Source organism: Sminthopsis crassicaudata, chromosome 5 (assembly GCF_048593235.1).
Source record: "Sminthopsis crassicaudata isolate SCR6 chromosome 5, ASM4859323v1, whole genome shotgun sequence".
Lineage (NCBI taxonomy): Eukaryota > Metazoa > Chordata > Mammalia > Dasyuromorphia > Dasyuridae > Sminthopsis > Sminthopsis crassicaudata.
Genome location: NC_133621.1, coordinates 246,632,579 through 246,645,211, shown reverse-complemented (window position 1 = coordinate 246,645,211; position 12,633 = coordinate 246,632,579).

Below are 12,633 nucleotides of genomic sequence, written 5' to 3'. Positions count from 1 at the left end.
CATTGTGCACAAAATGTTTTATTGAATAAATATGAGAGAATTGATATCAACTATAATATCCCCAAATGCAAAAGGAAGAAAGAAAAAACCAAAATCTATAGAATGTGAAATAGAGAAAAACAAGTTAGAAAAGGAATTGTTTTTTCGAAAGGGAATAACTGGATCATTTCTTGGAACATAAATTTTATGCCTTAAAAGGATTGCTGTTACAAAACCTTTGATCAAGCTTTAAAAATAAAGAAGTTATTGTAACTTGTGCAGAAAGTTCCACTGAATCAAATTTGAGAGAATTAACATCAAGTATAATGAACCCAAATGCAAGGGAAACAAAGCGAAACCTAGACACAATGGAATGGGTAATAGAGAAGAACAAGGAAGCAAAGGAATGGACTTTTCAAAAGTGAACAACTGGAAGACTGCTCTGCACGTTCACCCTTTCCGCTGAAGAAGATTCCTTTGACACAGCTTTAAAAATAAAGAAGTTAATGCATTGTGAACAAAATGTTTCCTTGACGCAAATATGAGAGAATATATATCAACTATAATATCCCAAACTGCAATAGGAACAAAGGGAAAACTAGACTCAATAGAATGTGAAATAGAGAAGAACAAGTAAGAAAAGAAATTATTTTTTCGAAAGGGAATAACTGGATCATTTCTTTGAACGTAAATTTTATGACTTAAAAGGATTGCTGTTACAAAACCTTTGATCAAACTTTAAGTATAAAGAAGTTATTGCAACTTGTACAGAATGTTCCATTGAATCAAATTTGAGAGAATTAACATCAAAGGGAAAAAATAACTACATAGAAAAGGAAATAGAGAAGAACAAGTATCCAAAAGGAATGGATTTTTCAAAAGGAAATACCTAGATGATTTCTCTGCAATTCACTCTTTCCACTTAATAGGATGCCTGTTATGAAACCTTTGATCCAGCTTAAAAATAAAGAAGTTAATGCATTGTGCACAAAATGTTTTATTGAAGTAAATATGAGAGAATTGATATCAACTATAATATCCCCAAATGCAAAAGGAAGAAAGAAAAAACCAAAATCAATAGAATGTGAAATAGAGAAAAACAAGTTAGAAAAGGAAGTGTTTTTTCGAAAGGGAATAACTGGATCATTTCTTGGAACGTAAATTTTATGCCTTAAAAGGATTGCTGTTACAAAACATTTGATCAAGCTTTAAAAATAAAGAAGTTATTGTAACTTGTGCAGAAAGTTCCACTGAATCAAATTTGAGAGAATTAACATCAAGTATAATGAACCCAAATGCAAGGGAAACAAAGCGAAACCTAGACACAATGGAATGGGTAATAGAGAAGAACAAGGAAGCAAAGGAATGGACTTTTCAAAAGTGAAAAACTGGAAGACTGCTCTGCACGTTCAACCTTTCCGCTGAAGAAGATTCCTTTGACACAGCTTTAAAAATGAAGAAGTTAATGCATTGTGAACAAAATGTTTCCTTGACGCAAATATGAGAGAATATATATCAACTATAATATCCCAAACTGCAATAGGAACAAAGGGAAAACTAGACTCAATAGAATGTGAAATAGAGAAGAACAAGTAAGAAAAGAAATTATTTTTTCGAAAGGGAATAACTGGATCATTTCTTTGAACGTAAATTTTATGACTTAAAAGGATTGCTGTTACAAAACCTTTGATCAAGCTTTAAGTATAAAGAAGTTATTGCAACTTTTACAGAAAGTTCCAATTTTATGACTTAAAAGGATGGCTGTTACAAAACGTTTGATCAAGCTTTAAAAATAAAGAAGTTATTGTAACTTGTGCAGAAAGTTCCACTGAATCAAATTTGAGAGAATTAATATCAAGTATAATGAACCCAAATGCAAGGGAAACAAAGCGAAACCTAGACACAATGGAATGGGTAATAGAGAAGAACAAGGAAGCAAAGGAATGGACTTTTCAAAAGTGAACAACTGGAAGACTGCTCTGCACGTTCACCCTTTCCGCTGAAGAAGATTCCTTTGACAAAGCTTTAAAAATAAAGAAGTTAATGCATTGTGCACAAAATGTTTTATTGAAGTAAATATGAGAGAATTGATATCAACTATAATATCCCCAAATACAAAAGGAAGAAAGAAAAAGCCAAAATCAATAGAATGTGAAATAGAGAAAAACAAGTTAGAAAAGGAATTGTTTTTTCGAAAGGGAATAACTGGATCATTTCTTGGAACGTAAATTTTATGCCTTAAAAGGATTGCTGTTACAAAACCTTTGATCAAGCTTTAAAAATAAAGAAGTTATTGTAACTTGTGCAGAAAGTTCCACTGAATCAAATTTGAGAGAATTAACATCAAGTATAATGAACCCAAATGCAAGGGAAACAAAGCGAAACCTAGACACAATGGAATGGGTAATAGAGAAGAACAAGGAAGCAAAGGAATGGACTTTTCAAAAGTGAACAACTGGAAGACTGCTCTGCACGTTCACCCTTTCCGCTGAAGAAGATTCCTTTGACACAGCTTTAAAAATAAAGAAGTTAATGCATTGTGAACAAAATGTTTCCTTGACGCAAATATGAGAGAATATATATCAACTATAGTATCCCAAACTGCAATAGGAACAAAGGGAAAACTAGACTCAATAGAATGTGAAATAGAGAAGAACAAGTAAGAAAAGAAATTATTTTTTCGAAAGGGAATAACTGGATCATTTCTTTGAACGTAAATTTTATGACTTAAAAGGATTGCTGTTACAAAACCTTTGATCAAGCTTTAAGTATAAAGAAGTTATTGCAACTTTTACAGAAAGTTCCAATTTTATGACTTAAAAGGATGGCTGTTACAAAACGTTTGATCAAGCTTTAAAAATAAAGAAGTTATTGTAACTTCTACAGAAAGTTCCATTGAATCGAATTTGAGAGAATTAACATCAAAGGGACAACTTAACTACATAGAAAAGGAAATAGAGAAGAAAAAGTATCCAAAAGGAATGGATTTTTCAAAAGGAAATAACTGAAACATTTCTCTGCAATTCACTCTTTCCACTTAATAGGACGCCTGTTATGAAGCCTTTGATCCAGCTTAAATATAAAGAAGATAATGCATTGTACACCAAATGTTTCATTGAAGGAAATATGAGAGAATTGATATCAACTCTAATATCCCGAAATTCAAAAGGAACAAAGAAAAAACTGAAATCAACAGAATGTGAAATAGAGAAGAACAAGTAAAAAAGGGATTGTTTTTTCGAAAGGGAATAACTGGATCATTTCTTTGAATTTAAATTTTATGACTGAAAAGGATTGCTGTTAGAAAACCTGTGATCAAGCTTTAAGTATAAAGAAGTTATTGTAACTTCTACAGAAAGTTCCATTGAATCAAATTTGAGAGAATTAACATCAACTATAATGAACCCAAATCCAAGGGAAGCAAAGCGAAACCTAGACACAATTGAAAGGGTAATAGAGAAGAACAAACAAGCAATGGAATGGACTTTTTAAAAGTGAACAACTGGAAGACTGCTCTGCACGTTCACCCTTTCCGCTGAAGAAGATTCCTTTGACACAGCTTTAAATATAAAGAAGTTAATGCATTGTGCACAAAATGATCCCTTGACACAAATATGAGAGAATATATATCAACTCTAATATCTCGAAATGCAAAAGGAACAAAGAAAAAACTGAAATCAATAGAATGTGAAATAGAGAAGAACAAGTAAGCAAAGGAATTGTTTCTTTCAAAGGGAATAACTGGATCATTTCTTTGAAGGTAAATTTTATGACTTAAAAGGATTGCTGTTACAAAACCTTTGATCAAGCTTTAAAAATAAAGAAGTTATTGGAACTTGTACAGAAAGTTCCACTGAATCAAATTTGAGAGAATTAACATCAAAGGGAAAAAATAACTATATAGAAAAGGAAATAGAGAAGAACAAGTATCCAAAAGGAATGGATTTTTCAAAAGGAAATACCTGGATGATTTCTCTGCATTTCACTCTTTCCACTTAATAGGATGCCTGTTATGTAAACTTTGATCCAGCTTAAATATAAAGAAGGCAATGCATTGTGCACAAAATGTTTTATTGAATAAATATGAGAGAATTGATATCAACTATAATATCCCCAAATGCAAAAGGAAGAAAGAAAAAACCAAAATCTATAGAATGTGAAATAGAGAAAAACAAGTTAGAAAAGGAATTGTTTTTTCGAAAGGGAATAACTGGATCATTTCTTGGAACATAAATTTTATGCCTTAAAAGGATTGCTGTTACAAAACCTTTGATCAAGCTTTAAAAATAAAGAAGTTATTGTAACTTGTGCAGAAAGTTCCACTGAATCAAATTTGAGAGAATTAACATCAAGTATAATGAACCCAAATGCAAGGGAAACAAAGCGAAACCTAGACACAATGGAATGGGTAATAGAGAAGAACAAGGAAGCAAAGGAATGGACTTTTCAAAAGTGAACAACTGGAAGACTGCTCTGCACGTTCACCCTTTCCGCTGAAGAAGATTCCTTTGACACAGCTTTAAAAATAAAGAAGTTAATGCATTGTGAACAAAATGTTTCCTTGACGCAAATATGAGAGAATATATATCAACTATAATATCCCAAACTGCAATAGGAACAAAGGGAAAACTAGACTCAATAGAATGTGAAATAGAGAAGAACAAGTAAGAAAAGAAATTATTTTTTCGAAAGGGAATAACTGGATCATTTCTTTGAACGTAAATTTTATGACTTAAAAGGATTGCTGTTACAAAACCTTTGATCAAACTTTAAGTATAAAGAAGTTATTGCAACTTGTACAGAATGTTCCATTGAATCAAATTTGAGAGAATTAACATCAAAGGGAAAAAATAACTACATAGAAAAGGAAATAGAGAAGAACAAGTATCCAAAAGGAATGGATTTTTCAAAAGGAAATACCTAGATGATTTCTCTGCAATTCACTCTTTCCACTTAATAGGATGCCTGTTATGAAACCTTTGATCCAGCTTAAAAATAAAGAAGTTAATGCATTGTGCACAAAATGTTTTATTGAAGTAAATATGAGAGAATTGATATCAACTATAATATCCCCAAATGCAAAAGGAAGAAAGAAAAAACCAAAATCAATAGAATGTGAAATAGAGAAAAACAAGTTAGAAAAGGAAGTGTTTTTTCGAAAGGGAATAACTGGATCATTTCTTGGAACGTAAATTTTATGCCTTAAAAGGATTGCTGTTACAAAACATTTGATCAAGCTTTAAAAATAAAGAAGTTATTGTAACTTGTGCAGAAAGTTCCACTGAATCAAATTTGAGAGAATTAACATCAAGTATAATGAACCCAAATGCAAGGGAAACAAAGCGAAACCTAGACACAATGGAATGGGTAATAGAGAAGAACAAGGAAGCAAAGGAATGGACTTTTCAAAAGTGAAAAACTGGAAGACTGCTCTGCACGTTCAACCTTTCCGCTGAAGAAGATTCCTTTGACACAGCTTTAAAAATGAAGAAGTTAATGCATTGTGAACAAAATGTTTCCTTGACGCAAATATGAGAGAATATATATCAACTATAATATCCCAAACTGCAATAGGAACAAAGGGAAAACTAGACTCAATAGAATGTGAAATAGAGAAGAACAAGTAAGAAAAGAAATTATTTTTTCGAAAGGGAATAACTGGATCATTTCTTTGAACGTAAATTTTATGACTTAAAAGGATTGCTGTTACAAAACCTTTGATCAAGCTTTAAGTATAAAGAAGTTATTGCAACTTTTACAGAAAGTTCCAATTTTATGACTTAAAAGGATGGCTGTTACAAAACGTTTGATCAAGCTTTAAAAATAAAGAAGTTATTGTAACTTGTGCAGAAAGTTCCACTGAATCAAATTTGAGAGAATTAATATCAAGTATAATGAACCCAAATGCAAGGGAAACAAAGCGAAACCTAGACACAATGGAATGGGTAATAGAGAAGAACAAGGAAGCAAAGGAATGGACTTTTCAAAAGTGAACAACTGGAAGACTGCTCTGCACGTTCACCCTTTCCGCTGAAGAAGATTCCTTTGACAAAGCTTTAAAAATAAAGAAGTTAATGCATTGTGCACAAAATGTTTTATTGAAGTAAATATGAGAGAATTGATATCAACTATAATATCCCCAAATACAAAAGGAAGAAAGAAAAAGCCAAAATCAATAGAATGTGAAATAGAGAAAAACAAGTTAGAAAAGGAATTGTTTTTTCGAAAGGGAATAACTGGATCATTTCTTGGAACGTAAATTTTATGCCTTAAAAGGATTGCTGTTACAAAACCTTTGATCAAGCTTTAAAAATAAAGAAGTTATTGTAACTTGTGCAGAAAGTTCCACTGAATCAAATTTGAGAGAATTAACATCAAGTATAATGAACCCAAATGCAAGGGAAACAAAGCGAAACCTAGACACAATGGAATGGGTAATAGAGAAGAACAAGGAAGCAAAGGAATGGACTTTTCAAAAGTGAACAACTGGAAGACTGCTCTGCACGTTCACCCTTTCCGCTGAAGAAGATTCCTTTGACACAGCTTTAAAAATAAAGAAGTTAATGCATTGTGAACAAAATGTTTCCTTGACGCAAATATGAGAGAATATATATCAACTATAGTATCCCAAACTGCAATAGGAACAAAGGGAAAACTAGACTCAATAGAATGTGAAATAGAGAAGAACAAGTAAGAAAAGAAATTATTTTTTCGAAAGGGAATAACTGGATCATTTCTTTGAACGTAAATTTTATGACTTAAAAGGATTGCTGTTACAAAACCTTTGATCAAGCTTTAAGTATAAAGAAGTTATTGCAACTTTTACAGAAAGTTCCAATTTTATGACTTAAAAGGATGGCTGTTACAAAACGTTTGATCAAGCTTTAAAAATAAAGAAGTTATTGTAACTTCTACAGAAAGTTCCATTGAATCGAATTTGAGAGAATTAACATCAAAGGGACAACTTAACTACATAGAAAAGGAAATAGAGAAGAAAAAGTATCCAAAAGGAATGGATTTTTCAAAAGGAAATAACTGAAACATTTCTCTGCAATTCACTCTTTCCACTTAATAGGACGCCTGTTATGAAGCCTTTGATCCAGCTTAAATATAAAGAAGATAATGCATTGTACACCAAATGTTTCATTGAAGGAAATATGAGAGAATTGATATCAACTCTAATATCCCGAAATTCAAAAGGAACAAAGAAAAAACTGAAATCAACAGAATGTGAAATAGAGAAGAACAAGTAAAAAAGGGATTGTTTTTTCGAAAGGGAATAACTGGATCATTTCTTTGAATTTAAATTTTATGACTGAAAAGGATTGCTGTTAGAAAACCTGTGATCAAGCTTTAAGTATAAAGAAGTTATTGTAACTTCTACAGAAAGTTCCATTGAATCAAATTTGAGAGAATTAACATCAACTATAATGAACCCAAATCCAAGGGAAGCAAAGCGAAACCTAGACACAATTGAAAGGGTAATAGAGAAGAACAAACAAGCAATGGAATGGACTTTTTAAAAGTGAACAACTGGAAGACTGCTCTGCACGTTCACCCTTTCCGCTGAAGAAGATTCCTTTGACACAGCTTTAAATATAAAGAAGTTAATGCATTGTGCACAAAATGATCCCTTGACACAAATATGAGAGAATATATATCAACTCTAATATCTCGAAATGCAAAAGGAACAAAGAAAAAACTGAAATCAATAGAATGTGAAATAGAGAAGAACAAGTAAGCAAAGGAATTGTTTCTTTCAAAGGGAATAACTGGATCATTTCTTTGAAGGTAAATTTTATGACTTAAAAGGATTGCTGTTACAAAACCTTTGATCAAGCTTTAAAAATAAAGAAGTTATTGGAACTTGTACAGAAAGTTCCACTGAATCAAATTTGAGAGAATTAACATCAAAGGGAAAAAATAACTATATAGAAAAGGAAATAGAGAAGAACAAGTATCCAAAAGGAATGGATTTTTCAAAAGGAAATACCTGGATGATTTCTCTGCATTTCACTCTTTCCACTTAATAGGATGCCTGTTATGTAAACTTTGATCCAGCTTAAATATAAAGAAGGCAATGCATTGTGCACAAAATGTTTTATTGAATAAATATGAGAGAATTGATATCAACTATAATATCCCCAAATGCAAAAGGAAGAAAGAAAAAACCAAAATCTATAGAATGTGAAATAGAGAAAAACAAGTTAGAAAAGGAATTGTTTTTTCGAAAGGGAATAACTGGATCATTTCTTGGAACATAAATTTTATGCCTTAAAAGGATTGCTGTTACAAAACCTTTGATCAAGCTTTAAAAATAAAGAAGTTATTGTAACTTGTGCAGAAAGTTCCACTGAATCAAATTTGAGAGAATTAACATCAAGTATAATGAACCCAAATGCAAGGGAAACAAAGCGAAACCTAGACACAATGGAATGGGTAATAGAGAAGAACAAGGAAGCAAAGGAATGGACTTTTCAAAAGTGAACAACTGGAAGACTGCTCTGCACGTTCACCCTTTCCGCTGAAGAAGATTCCTTTGACACAGCTTTAAAAATAAAGAAGTTAATGCATTGTGAACAAAATGTTTCCTTGACGCAAATATGAGAGAATATATATCAACTATAATATCCCAAACTGCAATAGGAACAAAGGGAAAACTAGACTCAATAGAATGTGAAATAGAGAAGAACAAGTAAGAAAAGAAATTATTTTTTCGAAAGGGAATAACTGGATCATTTCTTTGAACGTAAATTTTATGACTTAAAAGGATTGCTGTTACAAAACCTTTGATCAAACTTTAAGTATAAAGAAGTTATTGCAACTTGTACAGAATGTTCCATTGAATCAAATTTGAGAGAATTAACATCAAAGGGAAAAAATAACTACATAGAAAAGGAAATAGAGAAGAACAAGTATCCAAAAGGAATGGATTTTTCAAAAGGAAATACCTAGATGATTTCTCTGCAATTCACTCTTTCCACTTAATAGGATGCCTGTTATGAAACCTTTGATCCAGCTTAAAAATAAAGAAGTTAATGCATTGTGCACAAAATGTTTTATTGAAGTAAATATGAGAGAATTGATATCAACTATAATATCCCCAAATGCAAAAGGAAGAAAGAAAAAACCAAAATCAATAGAATGTGAAATAGAGAAAAACAAGTTAGAAAAGGAAGTGTTTTTTCGAAAGGGAATAACTGGATCATTTCTTGGAACGTAAATTTTATGCCTTAAAAGGATTGCTGTTACAAAACATTTGATCAAGCTTTAAAAATAAAGAAGTTATTGTAACTTGTGCAGAAAGTTCCACTGAATCAAATTTGAGAGAATTAACATCAAGTATAATGAACCCAAATGCAAGGGAAACAAAGCGAAACCTAGACACAATGGAATGGGTAATAGAGAAGAACAAGGAAGCAAAGGAATGGACTTTTCAAAAGTGAACAACTGGAAGACTGCTCTGCACATTCACCCTTTCCGCTGAAGAAGATTCCTTTGACACAGCTTTAAAAATAAACAAGTTAATGCATTGTGAACAAAATGTTTCCTTGACGCAAATATGAGAGAATATATATCAACTATAATATCCCAAACTGCAATAGGAACAAAGGGAAAACTAGACTCAATAGAATGTGAAATAGAGAAGAACAAGTAAGAAAAGAAATTATTTTTTCGAAAGGGAATAACTGGATCATTTCTTTGAACGTAAATTTTATGACTTAAAAGGATTGCTGTTACAAAACCTTTGATCAAGCTTTAAGTATAAAGAAGTTATTGTAACTTCTACAGAAAGTTCCAATTTTATGACTTAAAAGGATGGCTGTTACAAAACGTTTGATCAAGCTTCAAAAATAAAGAAGTTATTGTAACTTCTACAGAAAGTTCCACTGAATCGAATTTGAGAGAATTAATATCAAGTATAATGAACCCAAATGCAAGGGAAACAAAGCGAAACCTAGACACAATGGAATGGGTAATAGAGAAGAACAAGGAAGCAAAGGAATGGACTTTTCAAAAGTGAACAACTGGAAGACTGCTCTGCACGTTCACCCTTTCCGCTGAAGAAGATTCCTTTGACAAAGCTTTAAAAATAAAGAAGTTAATGCATTGTGCACAAAATGTTTTATTGAAGTAAATATGAGAGAATTGATATCAACTATAATATCCCCAAATACAAAAGGAAGAAAGAAAAAGCCAAAATCAATAGAATGTGAAATAGAGAAAAACAAGTTAGAAAAGGAATTGTTTTTTCGAAAGGGAATAACTGGATCATTTCTTGGAACGTAAATTTTATGCCTTAAAAGGATTGCTGTTACAAAACCTTTGATCAAGCTTTAAAAATAAAGAAGTTATTGTAACTTGTGCAGAAAGTTCCACTGAATCAAATTTGAGAGAATTAACATCAAGTATAATGAACCCAAATGCAAGGGAAACAAAGCGAAACCTAGACACAATGGAATGGGTAATAGAGAAGAACAAGGAAGCAAAGGAATGGACTTTTCAAAAGTGAACAACTGGAAGACTGCTCTGCACGTTCACCCTTTCCGCTGAAGAAGATTCCTTTGACACAGCTTTAAAAATAAAGAAGTTAATGCATTGTGAACAAAATGTTTCCTTGACGCAAATATGAGAGAATATATATCAACTATAATATCCCAAACTGCAATAGGAACAAAGGGAAAACTAGACTCAATAGAATGTGAAATAGAGAAGAACAAGTAAGAAAAGAAATTATTTTTTCGAAAGGGAATAACTGGATCATTTCTTTGAACGTAAATTTTATGACTTAAAAGGATTGCTGTTACAAAACCTTTGATCAAGCTTTAAGTATAAAGAAGTTATTGCAACTTTTACAGAAAGTTCCAATTTTATGACTTAAAAGGATGGCTGTTACAAAACGTTTGATCAAGCTTTAAAAATAAAGAAGTTATTGTAACTTCTACAGAAAGTTCCATTGAATCGAATTTGAGAGAATTAACATCAAAGGGACAACTTAACTACATAGAAAAGGAAATAGAGAAGAAAAAGTATCCAAAAGGAATGGATTTTTCAAAAGGAAATAACTGAAACATTTCTCTGCAATTCACTCTTTCCACTTAATAGGACGCCTGTTATGAAGCCTTTGATCCAGCTTAAATATAAAGAAGATAATGCATTGTACACCAAATGTTTCATTGAAGGAAATATGAGAGAATTGATATCAACTCTAATATCCCGAAATTCAAAAGGAACAAAGAAAAAACTGAAATCAACAGAATGTGAAATAGAGAAGAACAAGTAAAAAAGGGATTGTTTTTTCGAAAGGGAATAACTGGATCATTTCTTTGAATTTAAATTTTATGACTGAAAAGGATTGCTGTTAGAAAACCTGTGATCAAGCTTTAAGTATAAAGAAGTTATTGTAACTTCTACAGAAAGTTCCATTGAATCAAATTTGAGAGAATTAACATCAACTATAATGAACCCAAATCCAAGGGAAGCAAAGCGAAACCTAGACACAATTGAAAGGGTAATAGAGAAGAACAAACAAGCAATGGAATGGACTTTTTAAAAGTGAACAACTGGAAGACTGCTCTGCACGTTCACCCTTTCCGCTGAAGAAGATTCCTTTGACACAGCTTTAAATATAAAGAAGTTAATGCATTGTGCACAAAATGATCCCTTGACACAAATATGAGAGAATATATATCAACTCTAATATCTCGAAATGCAAAAGGAACAAAGAAAAAACTGAAATCAATAGAATGTGAAATAGAGAAGAACAAGTAAGCAAAGGAATTGTTTCTTTCAAAGGGAATAACTGGATCATTTCTTTGAAGGTAAATTTTATGACTTAAAAGGATTGCTGTTACAAAACCTTTGATCAAGCTTTAAAAATAAAGAAGTTATTGGAACTTGTACAGAAAGTTCCACTGAATCAAATTTGAGAGAATTAACATCAAAGGGAAAAAATAACTATATAGAAAAGGAAATAGAGAAGAACAAGTATCCAAAAGGAATGGATTTTTCAAAAGGAAATACCTGGATGATTTCTCTGCATTTCACTCTTTCCACTTAATAGGATGCCTGTTATGTAAACTTTGATCCAGCTTAAATATAAAGAAGGCAATGCATTGTGCACAAAATGTTTTATTGAATAAATATGAGAGAATTGATATCAACTATAATATCCCCAAATGCAAAAGGAAGAAAGAAAAAACCAAAATCTATAGAATGTGAAATAGAGAAAAACAAGTTAGAAAAGGAATTGTTTTTTCGAAAGGGAATAACTGGATCATTTCTTGGAACATAAATTTTATGCCTTAAAAGGATTGCTGTTACAAAACCTTTGATCAAGCTTTAAAAATAAAGAAGTTATTGTAACTTGTGCAGAAAGTTCCACTGAATCAAATTTGAGAGAATTAACATCAAGTATAATGAACCCAAATGCAAGGGAAACAAAGCGAAACCTAGACACAATGGAATGGGTAATAGAGAAGAACAAGGAAGCAAAGGAATGGACTTTTCAAAAGTGAACAACTGGAAGACTGCTCTGCACGTTCACCCTTTCCGCTGAAGAAGATTCCTTTGACACAGCTTTAAAAATAAAGAAGTTAATGCATTGTGAACAAAATGTTTCCTTGACGCAAATATGAGAGAATATATATCAAC